This window comes from Sciurus carolinensis, chromosome 4, assembly GCF_902686445.1.
Source record: "Sciurus carolinensis chromosome 4, mSciCar1.2, whole genome shotgun sequence".
Classification (NCBI taxonomy): Eukaryota; Metazoa; Chordata; class Mammalia; order Rodentia; family Sciuridae; genus Sciurus; species Sciurus carolinensis.
The window spans coordinates 74,374,641-74,393,849 of NC_062216.1; the positions used below are offsets into that span (position 1 = coordinate 74,374,641).

Genomic DNA, 19,209 nt, shown 5'->3' on the forward strand with positions numbered 1-19,209 from the left:
GATGTTTAGCAGAGACAGTGAACATTGCAATCAATCATGAGGGTGCTGAATTTAAAGATTTGTGTATCTGAAACCAGAGATGTTCACAGTAACTGGATTCCTTCAATGTGACAAGGACACTTGATTAAAGAGCTGTTGTTATTTTAAACTGAAATACATTCATTTCATGCCACAATGTACAATTTTTTTTTTTTACATTTTAGAGTTCATTTCATATCAATCATGTCACTTCAATATTAATTTATTTTGACTTGTGGAAGGAACTTGTTCAAGTATTTTTTCATTGATTTGTTACATGCTCTATGTAGGATCACATAGCACTTGGGAAGAAATATACAATGCAATAAGTCAGAACTGGAAGCTAAGATTGAAAAAGTTTCCAAAGCCACCATGGTTTTGCTCAGGGAGGAGGGTGTGAAGCAAATACACACACTACAGAAGACCAACAAGCTGAATGTGATCAGTTTTGCCTCAATGAAACTAACTGGAAGTTTCCTGCCCAGTAAAGCAATCATCAAAGTCCAATCATCAAGGTCAGAAGTGCCAGAAAGCCCAAGTAACCCAGTACACAGTAGGAGACAGCCTTGGATCCCTCATTACACTGAAGGGTGATTTGTACAAACTCTGACTGTGTGTCCATGTCAGGGAAAGGGGGAGAAGTTCCCAGCCAGACTGTGCAGATGCACACTTGAATGAGGGAGCCAGCGACGACTATGGCATTGGAGAATCAGGTCACCATCCACATTTGAAATTTGCTCCCTGGTGTGACAGCTTTGAAAGTCACAACCACAATGAAAGTCTGTATCGAAATTGAAGAAACAACTACAGAAAATACAACTCCAAAGAACGTTTGTCTCAGGATACAGGTGACTGGGCTAAGCTGATCAATAAACATCAAGGAGCAAAAGAAGAGAGTATTAAGGAAACACAGAGGAGGTAACAGGTTTCTGTTATTTGCTCTCATGATGGGTGTGTCTCAATATTGGATAAATAATCCTAAAATGAGAATAGTGAGGACAGACAAACTAAGAGCCATGGAGACCAAAACAGCTTCTAGAGGGTCTTCATAGGACAAAAACATCATCATTTTGGGGGAGACACTGGTTTCTCTCTTCATTTGGATACTGGTCTTCAGGACACTTGACACATTGGTCCATATCTGAAAGCAATACACACACACATGTGTGTGTGTGTGTGTGTGTGTGTGTGTGTGTGTGTGTGTATAGTTATAGCATTGTTATTCAAGCTTTCTTTTACTTTTAGAAAAATATTTAGTAATTGTTTTCACATAATTGCTTCAAATGCAAAGATCTGTAATGTTAAACACTTGGAAGAAATTTCATGACAAATACAGTAAAAGTTTTATCTATAACGGATTCACTTCATTCAGTATGAAGGACACTTGGGTATGGCCCATTTTAAAATTAGAAAAACATATATATTTTTGCTGGGCTTATATCCCACAAAACTTTTATTGAAATAGTGAAAAAATATGGAACATTTTGATGCTGTTGAGATTTTTTCCAGTCTGCAATCTGTCCTGTACCACCATTTTCCATATCACTACTAGAGAGTCAATCTAGAAACCTGGATTTTAGGAACAGTGAATTCTTTATGATCTTTATCAAAACTTAGTAGTATTGGCCATCAACTCCACTCATTCTTCCTCTTACTTTCTTATATATTCTTTTATATATAAATGAGCATGTACGCACTGGAGTTTTAAAGATAAAGAACAAATAATGACTAACCTCAAGAAAAGGGTCAAGGAGAACTAGATTCATTAACCTATCAAATGCTAGAATAAGTTCTAATTAGCATATTAAAAAGGATATGCAGTTAAGGAAAGTTCTATAGGCCATAAAACAAGTCTGAATGCATTTTAAAAGATATACAAAGAGACCCTATTGAATTTAAATTAGAAACATGTCATATTTATATTTTTCATAACACCATTTTAGCTACATTTCAATAATTTAGATCACAAAGTTTGCAAGAAGGGAATATATTTAGCTCTGTTTTTCAGAGGTAGATAAATTATTTTAGCCATTTGCATAAGAGTCAACAAAACAATACAAAATGGAGGATGAAGGATAAAGAGTCACACATTACTTATCTTTAGGTAATGTAGCTGTCTTTACAAATGGAAGTGGTAGTAGTTCACTGATGAATCAATGATGGGAAAAAGTAGGATATGAAAGAGAAAGATGCACATTATGTCAGAGGAAAATGAGGTTGTGCAATTTTGATATTTGCTGCATTTCCAGACTGAGATGTTTATGTCTAAGTGAACATCAGCAATGAAAGCTAAGCTGAAAATTTGAAAAATCATCAGCCTGCAGAAGGTGGTTGAAATCTAGAAATCAATGGGCTATCCCAGGAAAAGCTGAATTTAAAAAATGGAATCAAGAACAAAGTTCTAAAAACCCTTACTAGCAATGGAATTTGTAATTTTAATGTGACTACTTAATTCTCCATTATTTGATTCTGCCAAAATCAGGTATTAAGAAAGTGGAGGAAGGAAATCTAGTGCCAAAATGCTTAAATATTGTGAGCTCTTTGAGTTAAGGCACTAAATTTTATTTGTCTTGAAATGCTAGAAATATTTCTCAAGGCAACAAGGTTATAAGAAAACAATTGATGAATGTAATTGATTTTGGAGAAGAACCTGGAACCAGAAATGAGTTTTCCTACAGAAGTAAGGATCAGAGGGATTCTTACATGGAAATTCTGATTTCCTTGATCTATTAACATCAGGAATGGGAAAGAACTTTGAGTTTCCATATTTTTGCTCAAAGAAACCTAAATTCTCATACATATAAACAAACCATTGAAAGCCCTCTATTACCCCTGGTACATCAAAATTATTGAACTGGACTTCTACCATTATACTCACTTTCCTAGTAATGAATTGTCTTATTCATTTTCTTCCAATGTTTCTTATGTAAAAATAACCACAATTCTGCAATCTGTCTTATAGCACTTCTATCCATGTCACTACTGGAGAGCCAATCTGACTATGTATCCAGGTAGTTCACAGTATGATGAAGGCAAAATGGCAATAACTTCTGCATTATACAACTGTTCCTTAATCTATGGAGCTATGGGAATTTATGCCAATTTTTTACCTTTTTCAAAATATTGAAAATGAATTTCTGTCATGTCCTCCAGTACTCTTTTTGTTCAAAGGATCTTGCTTTTGGTGGGTGTATATCAGCCCAATTACTACATAAATTAAAAAACACATATGGTCATATAGCAAACAAATTAATTGACTTGGCTTTATTGGTATTAGAGCAAGTGTTCTATCTTAATTCTGCATGCTTTTTTTTTTTTTTTTCAGTTGGCTCAGGTTCAATAGCATGTGATTCACTAGGATTCTCAAATATCCAAAAATCCATGTACTGGACATGGAAATTTGACACCCAGAATATTCTTTAAGAGAAACCTTGCTATCCACCTACTAAGCATGCTGTCTACAGCCTGTCAGCACTTTAGTGTTTACCTGAACCACAGAGTAATATTGCTGAGAGTTACTCTCACTGGAACAGCCCACATGGAATGACAAATTATTTTGGGGGATCTCACAGTTCAAACATGTTGGCCCATCACCAGACAATTCTAATGCCATATATGCAGCCAAAGTCCCCACAAGGTTTGCAGAGTTTCATCTGAGTCAATCTCTATTTTAGTTGGATCAGTCTCTATTTTACTTTCCTTCTTTTGAAAACCAGCAGATACCTAATAAATTTCCTGAATGCCAAAACTACCTATTTTTAAAGCACATGCTTTATAAAAACTGAACCTGTGAAAGTTCTTTAATAATCTGACTCTCTCCAATTCAGTTCTCAAATGAGAAAAAAAAAAAAAAAAAACATTGTTTTTAGTGTAAATTTTTATAATACCATGTCCTTCTCCTTCTCCTCTTTGGTAATGGTAATGAAACTGAGGGCCTCACAAATGTTAAGTAAGTAATCTACTGCTGAACTATACCCCAGCTCAAGAACCTCTCTTTCTTGCAATGATTCCAAGGTTTCACAAGGTAGTATAGACTACAGTGTCCTAGATGATCTGATGCATGCCCTTTGTCTCTAATAGCAAATTGTTTTCATACTCCATGAGTAATATTGATAATTTGTTAAAAGAATGTTTTTCTGCCTCTGATTTTTGGCATATACCTGTGGTTAGTCATTTTTACTCAGTTTTTCAAAAGTTGGTTCTATTTCCTTGCTGAGGTATCCCTTTATATAACAAATAAAAGTAAAATCTTCCCTGATCACTCTATCCACTTTAGGTATCTCATGTTAATTCCTATCATAAGACTATTTTCCTTTTGTAGCAATAAATTTCATAATTTACTATTTCATATCACATGCCAAAATTTAGTATTTCATACTTTTGTCATATATTGATTTCCTTTAATGGTCCAAAAATGAAGACAAAGTGGTATCTGTTTTGATAACCACTATGAACTCAGCATTTAACAATTACTATTGCTAAGAAATGTATAATGAATACTTGTTAAAAATAGTTAGATGTATGATGCTGTTTGAGTTGCGGCCCCTAAGAGATATGCTGAAACCATTACACACATGATACCTATGAATGTGATCTTATTTGAAAATAGGGTCAATGAAAGTGCAATTGAGTTAAGATAGAATCATTGGTGTGTACACTAATCAATATATTTGGTGTCATTATAAGAAAAGGAAATCACTCTGTGGAAACAGACACACAGGAAGAACACAATGTGAACAAGGAGAGAAAGGGGAGTGATACGACTGTAGGACAGAGTCCCAAGGACGGGTGGCCACCAACAGAAGCTATGAAGGAGCAAGGAAGGGCTTCCACCATGGGTTTCAGAAGAAACCTGGCTCTGCTCAAACCTCATTTTAGGTTTTCTAGCATCGGGAACTCTGAAGCAAAAAAATTTCTGAATAAATTTTTAAATAAATAAAGAGTATTTTCTAAGGAAAATTTCAGTCAGCATGACATCACAATTCCTTTAAGAATATAACAAAAAGTGGTTAAAATTATCATAAAAATAAATAAAATATTAAAATCAAAAGCAGAAAAACACATCCAGGTACACATACAAATATTAATGCTCCCAGAAAGAAACAAAAGGAAACTAAAGGTGCTAATGGAGAAAAGACATAGACTCACTGTATGTAGTGTTTAAATAATGCCTGGTATTACCCAGTGACTGGTGTAATATGACTGAGCTTAAAAGAACTTCATATTGAATGTGGAAAGAAAGATGTGCATAAAGTCATTCATCTTGCTATGAATCTGGGTTTGGGAGTTCAAAGACACCATGTCAAGACCATGAGTGGGTCAAGTGAGCTATTGGTTCTGTCCGTGAAAATGAAATAATCTCAATATAATATCCTTAATATCATCTTGGGACAAAATCTCCAGTTATACTTCTATAAGATCTGGTTCTGCTTCAGGTGTTAGGAAGTCCAAGCAATGACACCTGCAAACTCCTAACCTGTTTATATGCAAGTGTATTATCTGTCAGTGTATTGGAGTTATTATTTTTAATAATTTTTGCCTTCCATGACTTCTGTAGTTGAGAATTTAGTCAGTCTCTTATGGCTTGGAGGTGAGGTGTTCCCCTAAAAAGTTCATGTTAGACAATGGAGAAATGTTCAGAGCTGAAATGATTAGGTTATAAGATCTTTGCCCTAGTCAGTGGATTAATCCACTTGATTTACTAGTAATTTGAATTGAATACTGGGTGGTAAAAGTCATGCAGGTAGGGTGTAGCTCGAGGAAGCAGTCATCAGGGTTTTTGAATTTAAACATTTGTCTATCTGACCCAGAAATTTTTTTCATGAAACTTGGTGCCTAAAATGATGAAAGGGACACTTGATTAAATGGCAATTGTCAAGTTGTAATGAAATGAATCCACTTCACACACACTTTAGAATATTCATTTCCACATTAAAGTTCACTTTTTATCAGTCATGTCATCTGAACATTAATTTCTTTGCCTTGTGAAAAATAAGGAGAGCCTTTGAGTAGTGGAATTCAGAAGCTTAATTTAATCTTACTCTTTTCTGTGGAATATCACTATGGTACCCTCTTAAGGGAATGCTTACCTCATTGTAGTGCTCACCTGCCTTATTAAAATATCATCTAAGGAAAGGCACTGATCATTCTGAGATTCAAAAATGAACTCTCTGACTTTCATGTGGGCTTTAGTACCATTTAGTAAACTCTGATAATTGAAGATGTCAAGCTTTATTGCTGAAATTTTCTCATTCACAGTTTTCTCCTTACCAGTATTTCTTTCAAGTTGACTCTTTTGCAGAAATTGTTGGAGTTAAAAGTGAAAAATAATTTTCAGAATGAGTTTGCAAAGAAATAGAAATAAACCTTATTACTTCTACTGCCTTCTTTTCCTCTAGCTTAGTTTTCCAATGGACTTCCTTCAATGATCTATCAAACATTTGCATAAGAATTAATGTATACCAGATAAGAATGTTTATACTTTATACATATTTACATACATTTTTATAAAATTTATGAATTAGTTACTAATATTATTTTCACATTACAAATTATAGAACAAAGTTTAAAGATTACACAATTAATCAGAGATGAATCCAGGACTTTAAACACAAGTTCCTGGTTTTTAAGATAAAAAGCTGGATATTTAGGTAAGTGAATTTAAACTCTGTGGCCCCTCAAGAAAAACATTGTTATTCTTATATAAACATAAACCACTTAAGAAGAAAAATAATAATGTCAATAAAATAGGATTTTTAATTTCTTAAGAATATAAGCTACATTCTGAATACATTCTTTTTCCATTTTATATCATTAACTGATGAAATATCTGGGATTTTTTGTATTGAGATTAAATGCTAAATAGCATTCCTATCACATTGAAGAGTAGTAATCTTTTCCATGCCAAATTATGTCAAGAAGTTTCAAATAGAAAGGAGTCTGCAGGAGTGCCTGAGAAGTACTTGTCTATTGCCCATTAATTTGTTGACCTATTTTTTCATTTTAATTTCAGGACATCTTACTTAACAAAGGATGTATGTTGAAAACATAAGCATGCAGATTTCACGAAAAAAGAGTCTAAAATTAATATCCAGACTAATATCCACCAAAGTGAAAATTAATGGAAAATAACTATTATGAACTGAGAATTAGATGATGGATAGAAAGAGCAGTATAGATTATGTGTGAAAAATAAATAAAATGTAGAGATTGTATACATTTAAAAAAATAAGTATTAGCTTACATACATAATCACATAAATGTACTGGGGGAAATCAATGTTCAGTTTTTGTTGGGCATCTGCAACAACAATATGAAAGTTTCTGCACATAATATTGTATATACTACTAATACTCAAAGGACAAATTAAAAACATTTAAGAAAAAAAGTGGGGGAAAGCAAATGACTACAGAGTTGGAACATAAAAATCAATAATGGATTTCCTATTTCCAGTCCAAGATGTAAAACGCTTGCAGATCCTCTTTGTATCCAACAGCAAGCAAAAAGCTAAACTAGCTTAAAAGCAACAGCTACTCTTGGATGCATTTAAGAATTAGATCACCAGGTTAACACCTACCCTGCAAACTAGACAGGTAGTTGAGTACAGAAAATAAGAGTGTACTGGGAGTAGAAGTGCCAGGATCCAGAACTGGTAGGAAAACTTCACCATCAATGATGAAATGCTACAGACTGAGCAAGCACTAGTTTGAGAGATGAGAAGGAGATACCACTTTTGGGAAACGCCAGAGGGGTACAGTTTCATGAACTTTATCACTACACTTTGCAAAGTGCTCACAGTGAAAAGGTCAGAGAAAAATGTGCTCTTGCTTCCAGCAAAAGAGGCAAAAAGTAACTATTTTGAAATAGGCACACAACATTTTGTTCTCTACAAGACCTCAAGAAAAACTCCCTGAGAAATCAACACGGGGGAAGGGAAATACCTACTCAATTCGAATTCTTTCTGTCTTTTCTCTCTCACTCAAAGAAGACAGGGAGTGAAAAAGACATGAAAAGCACTTATGAAGGTCACAACTGGGGCTCAGATACACTGAAAGAAAGACTTAATCATCAGATCATAGAACACTTCCCCTGACCAGAGTTAATAATTACATATTATATACCAGAAGTTTTCTAACACAGCAAATTTTAAGTATTCTCACCTCCCCCCACAAACTCTGTGAGATGATGGATATGCTAATTAGCTGCAGTAATCATTCCACAATGTATCCATATATTAAAATATCATATTGTACAGAGTGAATATACATAATCTTTATTTGTCAACTGTACATCAAAAAGGTTGAAAAAAGGAAAAAATTGCAGACTAATTTTCCTTAAACATTCATGTAATTTGAATCCAACATAAAATTAATGTCATGATCAAGTTTACATCATTGCAGGAATGCAAGAATAGGTAAACATTACTTAAATCTATCAATTAATGCAATTCATTGTGTTAATAAAAATCATATTAAATATACGATTATCCCAATAGATGTACTAACCTTTTGAAAAACTTGAAGAAATATTTATATTTTTAAATTCTTAAAATTTTTAGAGTATAAAGAATATTTATTTATCAAGTAGAGAATATCAGTAAATGTTTAAAAATCATCAAAATGGGGAAGTTCTGAATGCTTTTTGCTCAAGGTTATGAACAAGTATGTTTTTCAGCTATTGCTTCTTCAGTTCAACTTTTACCAGAGTACTTACTTAGCTTGTTAATTAAGGCAAAAAAGAGATAAAATCATTAAACTAGAAAAAAATAAATGAAATTTTGTGGTGCTGAACATGATTACGTACACATAACACCTACAAGCATCACAATTTATAAAGTACAAGATAAAAAACAAAAATGTCATTTTCATTTTTTAAATCAGCTACACAAAATGGAAGCATTCTTTAAAATATAAGGACCTATTACAAAATTAAGACAGTACAAAATTTTTTCAGGACAGAAAACTGACTAATGAAGCAAAATAAAGATTCCAGAAATAGAAATATATCTCTACAAATACCTGACTTATAGATAAAAATACAAAACATTTGAGAGAGTATATCTTTTCCCATAAAATGTGCTGAATTAGTTGAATTTCCATATTAGAAAAAAATCTTGATTCTCTTATCTCACATCACATACAGACATAAATTTCAACTGTATCACTTATCTAAATGTGAAATATAAAGGAAAAAATATTTAGAAGAAAGCTAGAAAGTACTTTTCACTACTTTGATGATATAATCAAACTTCTCAAAAGTTTATAAACTATAAAAAAAACAACAAATTGGACTAGATTGAAGTTAAGAACTCTTGCTAATCAAGCTAGAAAATAAGCCAACTCTCACAGGAGGAAACACTCGAAATTCATTTATCTAAAAGACTTCATTCAAAACTTCTATAAATGAGCCAGGCACAGTTGCTGAATGAAAGATGGTCACCACTTCAAAAAGTAGATATCCAAATAACAAATTAACAAAATAGAAGTTGACTACTTGGTAAACAAATGAAAGATTGCTTAAGTAAATTATCATCCCTTCTTATAGTGAAATATACCATATTATAATGAAGAAAATGAGAAATCTCTTTACGTACTGTTATGGAATAATATTTATCATACAGTACCAAGTAGGTTATTATTGCTTCCTAAAGACAAATTAAATAGGTATCTATCCATGCTTGCCCATTTGTTCTCAGGTATGAATTATCTCCAGGAGAATATGTGAGAAACTTTTTGAAATTAGTTGTCTCTGGGAAAACAATTCATTGACAATTTACTGACAGGACAACAAGAATGAAGATGCTATATGCTTAGATAAAAAAGAGGAAAGTTTGGAATGCATTACTAATTTTTAAAACAGAAAAGGGTAGGACATGAAATATTTGAATAATTTAGAATGTGCACAACAAATGAAAAACACTCTTTAATAAATGGTAATAGTACTACTAGTCTTTTAATTGTCACAGTAAAAGGCTTGAAATTCCTGAAAATAATTCAGAAGCAATCTGAGATTTGCATTGATAAATCTTATGTCAGATTATCTTGAGGACAAAAATTACATAATATGTAGTGAACATGTTTTGGACATGATTTGATTTTGTTTTGCATAGCTTAATAAAAATGGTGATATATTGAGAGATAAATGGATTTAATGGAGAGAAAATATATAAATATGAATAAGGAGAACTGAGACCATTCTACATCTAGTCCAGTTTCATTTAAAAGAAGCAATGATCTTTTTAAGGAGTCATTTAACAAAACAAAACAAAACAAAAATCTGTAAAAGGAAACTTTTGGATCACATATACCTAAAAGTCCCATTCATGGTTCATATTTATGCTTGTTAAAATCCTTTGAATTAAATGTTCTAATTTCTTATAAAATAACACAAATGCAATGGAAAAAGAAGTATAACCACGAACGGGCCTAAATGTTGTTCTTGGAACATGCTTAGAGTCTTATAAACATTTGTCCAATTTTTCTGATTTGTTTCATAATAGAAATAATAAATAATTAAGGAGGGAATAAGGAATATTCTTGAATATATTATGCTTTTACAAAGTTCGTTTACAGTTGGGCACTGTAATATACACCTATAATCCCAGAGATTTGGATCTGAGGCCAGAAGGTTTGCAAGTTTGAGGTCAGTCTTGGCAAATTAGAGAAGATCTTATCACAATATAAAATATAAAAATGGTTAGGGAGGTAGCTCAGCAATAAAGCCTCTTTGGATTCATTTCCAGTACCACAAAAATAAATTTTATAAAAAGTATCCTCATCTAATGTATAACTATGAAAACATAATGAATCAAGAAATAGAAAAGACAATTCATGACCTAGAGCCCTGGGAAAATACTAGAAAAAGTTGTTGCTACCTGCCATGGGTGAAGAGTCACACTTTCACCTTTATTAAGTGATTCATCATCCAATCTGAGTGACATTTCTTCATGAAGAGTCTTGGCAAATGACATGTATAGCACCAAAGACATTGTAACTCTGGGGTGAGGTATTCATATCCCAAACACGCAGAGTTCAAGTTTCCAGGGTGCCATTTTGTTCACATTTACTCAATATCCTCATTCCCTGTTGATACAAATATGGACATTCAAATAGTGTAGATCATCCTGGATAAAGAAATCACTGAGAAATTTTGAAGACTGAATATTTCTGAGAAAATCTTCAAAACCAGGAATCTCATTAATGTGTACTGAAAATGATAATCCTCCACCAAAATATGTCTATCTTTGTACAAAGGGTAATATAGTAATATACCAGTCGGAAGTTGTAACCCCGATATTTCCAAATGGAATATTGCAATAGATCTTCAGAACAAATCTAAGAAGAAAATCTAAGAAGTGTCTCCAAATACAACATTGACATTTAAAAATGTAAATCTTTCCATAAAATTGGCTTGTTAATAGTATCCTTAACAGGAAACTCGGATCTTTTCTGCAAATGCAACACAGAGTCCATTTTTGGTCATTTCTTATGTCAAATCCCTGAGGAATATTTCTCCTCTGATGTCATCTGGAACTACAAGACCAACCCAAATCCAACCAAAATGCAGCATTAGTTGAATAATTCCCTGATACAACACTGTGTGGTCCATTGGAAACTGGTAAAGAGACTGAAACTGGGCTTTGTCCCTGAGGCTATGGTCAAACGGACCATAGGATCTAAACAAAATAGAATGTTTCTACGTAGACAAAACTGTGCTGTTTATTCACAAATGATTTATTTTTTGTTACCTCTTACATGCAAAAAAGTAATTAAATAAATAAATTTGCTAAGAAATATCAGTAAACTATGTATTATATCATATATACCTTTTCATTTATTCTTTTTAAAAATATATCTAAAGAAAGTCATAGAAGTTTTCATCTCTTGCTCTGAGTTAAAGTGCTATGACTCAGCAAACTTTATTTGCAAATCTATTATTTCCAATACTGAGCTCTACCCTTTTTGGATCACTGAAAGAATGAAATGTTAACACTCTTATATGTTCTTGAAGCCATCAACATATAATTTAATTTACTGGGAAAGAGGAATGTGTTAAGTATTTTAAAATTCAGAAGAGAAAGAAAAAGACACCTGCCCATTCTTAGGAGTCCTTATGCATTCTGTTTTAAAATTTTTAAATTTATTTTTATTTTTAAAAATTTATTTATTTTGATTCATTGTACACAAGTAGGGTACAACTGTTGTTTCTCTGGTTGTACATGGAGCTGTGCCATTTGCATAATGATACGTGTACATAGGGTAATGATGTTTATCTCATTCTGTTATTTTTCCTTCCCTCCCACCTCCCCACCCCTCTTTTTCCTCTATACAATCCATCCTTCCTCCATTCTTGCCTCCCTCCTACTCCCTCCTACTCCCTGTTATGTATCATCAACCACTTATCAGAGAGATCATTTGGCCTTTGGTTGTGATTGACTTATCTCACTTAGCATGTTATTCTCCAACTGCATCCATTTACCTGCAGATGCCATAATTTCATTCCTCTTAATGGCTGAGTAATATACCATTGTGTATGTATGTGTATGTATACCACAGTTTCTTTATTACTTTATCAGTTTAAGGGTATCTAGGTTGCTTCCATAATCTAGCTGTTGTAAACTTGAGCAACTATAAACATTGATGTGGTTGTATCACTGTAGTATGCTGATTTTAAGTCCTTTGGGTATATGTCAAGGAGTGGGATAGCTGGGTCAAATAGTGGTTACATTCCAAGTTTTCTAAGGAATCTCCACACCACTTTCCAGAGTGACTGCACTAATTTGCAACCCCACCAGCAATATATGAATGTACCTTTTTCCCCACATCCTCTCCAACATATATTGTTGCTTCTATTCTTGATAATAGACATTCTAATTGGGGTGAGATGGAATCTTAGAGTATATTTGATTTGAATTTCTCTTTTTACTAGAGATGTTGAACATTTTTTCATATATTTGTTGATTGCTTGTAGATCTTCTGTGAAGTGTCTGTTCATTTCCTTAGCCCATTTGTTGATTGGGTTATTTGTATTCTTGGTATAAAGTTTTTTGAGTTCTTTATAGATTCTGAAGATTAGTCCTCTATCTGAAGTATGTGTGGCAAAGATTTTCTCCCACTCTGTAGGCTCTCTTTTCACATTGTTGATTGTTTCCTTTGCTGAGAAGAAGCTTTTCAGTTTGGATCTATCCCAATTATTGATTCCCGCTAAAGAAGTACTCAAACTAACTCTATTTGCCAATGACATGATTCTATATTTAGAGGAACTGAAAAATTTTGCCAGAAAAATTCTAGAACTCACAAATGATTTCAGTAAAGTAGCAGGATAAAAAAAATCAATGCTCATAAATATAATGCATTTTTATCCATAAGTGATCAATGCTCATAAATATAATGCATTTTTATCCATAAGTGATGAATCTTCTGAAAGAGAAATTAGGAAAACCATCCCATTCACAATAGCCTAAAAAAAAACAAACAAACTTGGGAATCAATCTAACAAAAGAGGTGAAAGACCTCTACAATGAGAACTAAAGAAAGAAATTAAAGAAAACCTTAGAAGATGGAAAGATCTCCCACGTTCTTGGATAGGCAGAATTCATATTGTCAAAATGGTCATACTACCAAAAGTGCTGTACAAATTCAATGCAATTCCAGTTAAAATCCCAATGACATACCTCATAGAAATAGAGCAATCAGTCATGAAGAATAAGAGATCCAGAATAGCTAAAGCAATCCTTAGCATGAAGAGTAAAGCCGTTGGTATCACAATACCAGACATTCAACTATATTACAGAGCAATAGTAACAAAAATGGCATGGTATTAACACCAAAATAGACAGCTAGATCAATGGTACAGAATAGAGGGTACAGAGACAAACTCACATAAATACAGTTTTCTCATACTAGACAAAGGTGCCAAAAGCATGCAATGGAGAAAAGATAGCCTCTTCAACAAATGGTGCTAGGAAAACTGGAAATTCATAAGCAGCAAAATGAAACTTAACTCCTGTCTCTCACCCTGCACAAAGCTCAACTCAAAATTGATCAAGTACCTAGGAATTACACCCAGAGACCCTACACCTACTAGAAGAAAAAGTAGGTCCAAATCTTCATCATGTTGGCTTAGGACCAGACTTCCTTAACATGACTTCCAAAGCACAAGAAATAAAATCAAGAATCAATAAGTGGGATAGACCTTATGCCTTCTTATAACACCTATATACACAGTCCACTACACCAAAATGAAGAAAAAAAATCTCACTGTTTTCCAATCATTTTGTATACAGTCTTCCTTTGTCCAATATCCTCCAGCTTTCCTCATGTTTTTACCCTTTATAGAAAACTCGTCAATTGAGTTGTCTATATTGCCATTCCTATATGTTCCTTAACTTTTCTCTTTATGCTGACCATGCTGCATCTTTGAAAAATGAAGTCACTAACTACCCAATTTCTTAATTGAATAACAAATCATTAGAACTTATTTTACTTAGTCAACTCCTGGTGTGAACATTGGATCATACACTTTTCCTTCAAACATGTTTCTTAATTATTTTACATAATTCCTTCTCCATAATTAATTTCTAGGTTGTAACCCTCATTATCAGTCTACTTTACTGACTCTTCCACATTTCCTCAAACTCATAGTATCAAAAGACACCATGGCTCACAGTAGAACCTTTCCTCCTTTTCAACAAATACACATTCTTTAAATGATCCCCCAAATTAATATGCCCACCACAGAATTTAACCCAAAGCCTAGTATATTCATCTTCTCACCAGACAAGCAAATCTAAGGTTTTAACAGATACTTTCAAAACAATAATTTTTCAACATAGATGGTCATTAAATGATTGTCACCCACCTAGATGGATAAATAAATACTTTAAACATTTTTAAAAATTTTAAAAAATCATAAGAATAAAATAAAGATAAACAACTACTTTTAGGAATAAAGCAAAAGTCTTAAGAAAACAATATTTAATAGAGGCAAAAATAAGCAATTTTAATAGATGGAATAAGATAATAAGATTGCTTTTGTTTTTTTTTTGAAACATGATGGTATGTGCATGAGGTTAATGAAATTAGTCTATTTTTGTTTAGATTTTTTTCCAATTATTTACTGAACATTTAAATTGTTAATTATACACATATGTACTTGAATTTTATGTGACAAAAATGTCTTTCTTTCTTTAATACAGTTTGAAAAATTAAATTTGTTTCTAGGGGAGGAGCAGTGTTAGAATCAATGAGAGAAAAATAAAATTACCTTTCCACCATTAAATAACAAAGGTGAGATTAAAAATATGTAAAAAAGAAATAAAACTAACTCATAAGTATAAGGAGTGAAAATTAAAACAGGGAAAAATACACAATTCCTTCAACAAAGATTGTAACAATTACTTAAACAGAGAGAAGTAAACTGGGATTCTCATACACTATTGCTGGTGAACTACCATAAATAGAGAACTACTTAAAGGAAGTTATCACTGATCACTGCAAAGGTTTTGAAAACTATTATATGAATTGAAACAATCACTGTAATAATGGAAAATTAAAAATAATCTAAAGATTTGAACATAGTAAGTCAGTTAAATAACTTTTGTAGAAAGAAACGTTAGGGTGCAACTAAACTGCTATTAAAGAAAAGTAATTGATCATTAGTGAAATATATTCATAGTATTAGTACCATGAAAAGGATAAAAAAAGGCATGTGAGTAGAAGTGCTACATACCCAATATATTTATGATGTTCTAAAATTTCATAGGAAAAATAAGTCATGAGGATAACATCAATAAAGAGGAAATGATATTTTCTCTGGCTGGTAGGATTATAGGTTACCATTACTTTGTACATGCTTTTCTACATTTTAATATTTTCAAAGGAAATTTTATCATATCAAAATGATTTTGCTTTGTGTAGACATAGTTTAGAGGAAAAAGAATAAAAAGTACATTATTAAGAAGTCTCATACCTTTCTAAAAGCATAAATTAAATTTTTATCATTTATTTCTATAGTTATCCATAAAAGCCAGAAATCTTGATTTGGCTGGGGGATATTGCACTAACTCATAAATATAAGGAGTGAAAATAAAACAGGGAAAAATACACTTAGCACCTGAGAACTCAGCTGTTATTCCTGTTGAAACGCTTCCTAACACAGCCACCAGCTTGTTTCTCTTCTCAGACCTACAGTCATAATTAGGAACTGGAGGACTCTTTCCTGAAAGTAAAGACAAGGAACTCTGCATGGCCTTCACCTCAATAAAGTCAAAATTAAAGAGATGGAATCCCAGAGACATACTGAATAACATACCCAGGCCCTTGTTGATTTTCTCTACAGCAAACACCATGGCCAGCAGGTGCTGATAATGAGATCCCTAGAAATAAAAGATGAAAAGACAATTTTATAGATTTTGTTTCCTAAAAAAGATAAGAGTCATAAAAGAATGCACATGATAACCCCTCAAATGAATATCTTATTCTGAAAACATTCAGAAATATGGTGCCTAAAACAAATCAGACTGATAGTCTGATGATTTACAGTCAAATTTACAATATTGGTTTTTTGATGTATAGTAAAACTGAAAAAATGTTAGGGAGTGAAATAAATAGAAAATGACAGGCACTAAAATTAGAATTTAATTATTCTGCCTTGGATAACAGGATGTAATTCAGAAAATAATATCTTGCTAGATCAAAAAGAGCAATACTCCACAGTAGTGTAAAAGAAATCAATTCAATTACATCAATGGATATAAGTTAAAAAGTCTCAATTTCATGTCCTGCACCTTTATACAAATAAAAATGATTTTCTACTATAGAGTGTTTATACACTTAGGAAAAGGGACACACTCACACATAAACATAATCAGGTGCATAGAATTTATCTTTAAAGCCAAATACACTTCTGGTGTCACCAGCTGACACTCTCAGGTTAAAAGAGCCAGTTCCAAAACACCAATCTCCCATCAAGAAGATTAGTTCTCTGACTGGGTTAAGGCTCTGCTAACTCAATCATTTCTCCTTGAAACCTTCTTGCATTGTTTGGGGGACATCTCACATCCAAACCATAACAGTCTTTACTTCTAGCAGTTGCAAACTTTCTGGTGTAATTGTTAAATCTTTGATCCTCTTTGAGTTGAATTTTGTACAAGATGAAAGATAGGGACCTAGTTTCATTCTTCCACACATGAATATCCAGTTTTCCCAGCAACAATTATTAAAAATATTATCTTTGGTGCAACATATATTTTTGGAAACTTTGTCAAATATTAGATGCCTATATTTACGTGGGTTTGTCTTTGTGTCTTTTATTTCTCTGTTCTTCAGGTCCATTTTGATGCTAATACAATGCTGTTTTGTTCTTTAGTATAAATCTAAATTGTTTTATATAATGCTACATAGTTCTTTAGTGTAATTTGGTATGGTGCCTACATAATCATTCTGCTTGCTCAGTATTGCTTTGGCAATTTAAAATCTTATATTCTTCCAAATGTATTTTGGGGCTGCTTTTTCCTAGTTATGCAAAGAATGTCATTTGTATTTTGATAGGAATTTCATTTAATCCTTATAATGCTTTTGGTAATGTAACTATTTTGACAATATCAATTCTGCCAATCAAAAACATGGGAGGTTTTCCATATTTTAAGTTCTTTGGTTTCTTTCTTCAGTATTGTATGGTTTTCATTGTAGAGTTCTTGTACCTCCTTGGTTAGATTTATTCCCAAGTATTTTATTTTATTTTTTGAGATTTGCAAATGTGATAGTTTACCTGGTTGAGGTTCATTAATGGAGTATAGACAAATGATTTTTTTAATGTCAATCATGTATTCTGCTAATTTGACGAATTTGTTCACCAGCTTTCAGATTTATGATAATGTCATCAGCAAAGTTGACTTATTCTTTTCCTATTTATATCCTTTGGTTTTCATTTCTGATTGCTCTGGCTAGAGTTTTAAGAACTATGTTGAATAGAAGTAGTCAGAGTGGATATTCTTGACATATTCCTCATTTAGAAGGAAACAATTTCAGTTTTTCTCCATTCAGTCTGATGTAGGTCTTGGATTTGTCATATGAAGCACTTATAATGTTGAGGGAAGTTCCCTTTATCCATAGTTTCTCCAGTATTTTAACATAAATAGGTGCTGATTTTGTCAAAGATTTTTGGGCATCTACTGAGATGGTCGTGTCATTCTTTTCCTTAGTTCTGTTTATGTGGTGACTCACATTTATTGATTTGTTCATGTTGAACCATGCTTCCATTCCTGGGATGAAATCCACTTGATCATGGTGTACTATCTTCTGAATGCAGTTTTTAAATATTTTATTGATGATTTTTGTCATCTATGTTCATTTATCTGAAGTTTTCTTTCCTTGATGTATTTTTGTCTGGTTTTGTTAAAAGGATGATACTGGCTTCAGAGAATGAATTTTGGAGTGGTTCCCTCCCTTTCTTAAACATGATATGATTTGAGAATTATGGATATTAAATCTTTTAAAAATTTTTTTAAAAATTTTGCTTGTTCTAATTAATTGTACATGATAGTAGAATGCCTTTATACATTTTGATAGATCATGTATAGAGTGTAATCTCTCATTTTTCTGATTGTACATATTGCAGGATCACATCAGTCATGCAGTCATATCTGTACATGAGGTAATAATGTCAGTTTCATGGATATTAAATCTTTAAGGTCTGGTAGAATCTGACTGAGAATCCATCTAGTCCTGGAAATTTTTTGTTGTTATTGTTGTTGTTGGAAGCCTTTTCAATCTCATTACTTGATATTTGTCTGCTTAGTTTTTCTATAACTTCATAGTTCATATATAAGGATAGGAAAGTTATGTCCAGTTAATTCTGCTGTCTTTCCTATTCCCATCTCCTTTCCCTTCCCTTTGTTCCCCTTTGCCTAATCCAATAAACTTCTATTCTTCTTGGGGAAATTTCTTATTGATTCTTTTTGACTTGGATTTGATCATAATTTTGGAACTTTAGAAGATGCCCACCACTCCTTGACTTTCTTTCTATGAGTTGGACACATGAAATTTTTCATGGACATAATGTAACAATTTTCTTTATCCACAATGGTTCAATACAAAGGTTTTGTAATGTACTTCAATATCTAGAAGGACTACTTCCTGTTCTTTTCACTTTTTCAGTTTGAGCAAATATATTGCAGCATGTCTTTTGAGA

The 19,209-nt window shown here is 32.5% G+C and overlaps 1 pseudogene; it reads right to left on the minus strand.

Moving 5' to 3' along the window:
- Positions 1-236: 236 nt before the first annotated feature.
- Positions 237-16,985, minus strand: LOC124982759 (vomeronasal type-2 receptor 26-like; annotated as a pseudogene).
- Between the last annotated feature and the right edge of the window lie 2,224 nt (positions 16,986-19,209).